We start from the raw sequence: 1750 nt of genomic DNA, 5'->3' as shown, positions 1-1750 counted from the left end.
ACACACACGCAAAGGACTCTTAAAGTGGGGTTAGCGCGTCGTTTCTCCCCGCTCTGCACCTCGTGTGGGGTTAGAACCCGGGAAGCCACGCGTGTGACGGGGCAGGGGGCGGCTGCCGGGGGCCGGAGGAGGTGAGGGCCGGCCGGGACGGACCGAGGAGCCATCGCAGGGTCGGGGGGCCGCGTGTGCCGGGTGAACCGGGGCCTCCCCCCTCACCGCAACCTCCGTGTGGGTTGACTGTCGATGTAATGTGTCATAATTTGGCCTCCGATTCTGACAGGCCTGGCTGACTGGGGTATTAAATCATCGCCTCGAGGGACTCTCAGTCTCGCAACACGGACTGGTACAGCTGTCATCTCCTCCCACACAGTACCTATCACTTTTGACATGATTGGATCAAAATTAGTCAGTGCATTTAGATGTAAATTATAGACATCCAAGAATAGTAATGAGCGCTCACACACACACACACACACACACACACACACAAAATACAGGCCCCTCTAGAGCCCACACGAGCCACGGCTTCCACCCACCCCGCCCCGCGTCCCCCCGGCTGATGAAGCAAAAGCCTGATCACGAAAGTCGCGTATCAAACAAACTCAGGAAACTTTTTCGAGGGGGCGTATTTCACGACGCCTTCAATCCCCAGATAAGTCTGTCATGGGAGCTCACCCTGAAGTTCTCGGCGACCGAACGGCTCCCAACACCGACAGAGACGTACGTGGCCTCTCCTGCAGCCCGGCTCGGTCCCGGCACGGCTTTGCCTCTGTTCATGTATCTAAGATCTTTTTTTTCGCCATCGCTTTTGGATTCCTTCCGAGGGACAAGGAGACGGTGTCCACGGGGGCGACTGACCCGGGCATTCTTGGGGTCAGGTTTGCCGGGATAGGACAACCGGCCGCTGCTTTCGTTCTCGGCAGGTGAACTCCTTCACTGGGGCAGGTGGGATGATCTCCTCAGTCCCTCCTTCCTCCTGGAATCCGCACTCTCAGCTGCCACAAGGCCTTCCCTAAGGAGCGCCCCTAACGCTGTCCGAATACCTTCCAGGCACCGAACAGGGCTCCGCCCCGCCAGCCTCATATTCCAGGCCAAACGTCTGCCACCTGCTCCAGATACAAACAGGTTTGGGCTCAGGATCTGGTAGAAAACCTGCATTCTTTAAGCCGGCTTGTCCACGATGACCGCATTATTCCGGCCCCAAACTGGCCCACTTTGCCAGTAACTGGTTTTAAATTCTGGTTTTTAATCTAGCCACACACACACACACACACACACACAGACACACACACATACACACACACACACACAGACACACACACATACACACACACACACACACACACACACACACACACAGACACACGCAAAAGAAGGAGGGGAATGCTTCTCACTGCGTGCCTCTTTAAATATTCCTTCATCAGACACGGTCGATAAAACTGACAAGGCTGTCCAGAGGGCAGGTGCGAAACCGTTTCTCCTGCAAAACCGTGGAAATCTCGGCGCGCGCAGGAGAAACGGCTCCTCCGGCTCGGGCGGAGAAGACCTGACTTCATAGTTGACATCCGGAGGTAACGACGGGGCACCTGTGTTCATCCCCGGCTCAGCCTGTCCACGGGCCCAGGCGGGCTGGAATTCAATTAGGTAATTAGTGTGTGTTGGGCCTGTCACCAGCGTTTAGGGCCATAGCCCGGTGCATGAAGCCGTCATTAAACATCACGGGCTGCGATGACCGGGTGTGTGGGGGAGG

This window comes from Macaca fascicularis, chromosome X (genome assembly GCF_037993035.2).
Source record: "Macaca fascicularis isolate 582-1 chromosome X, T2T-MFA8v1.1".
Classification (NCBI taxonomy): domain Eukaryota; kingdom Metazoa; phylum Chordata; class Mammalia; order Primates; family Cercopithecidae; genus Macaca; species Macaca fascicularis.
Note: the sequence above shows the minus strand (reverse complement) of the source record.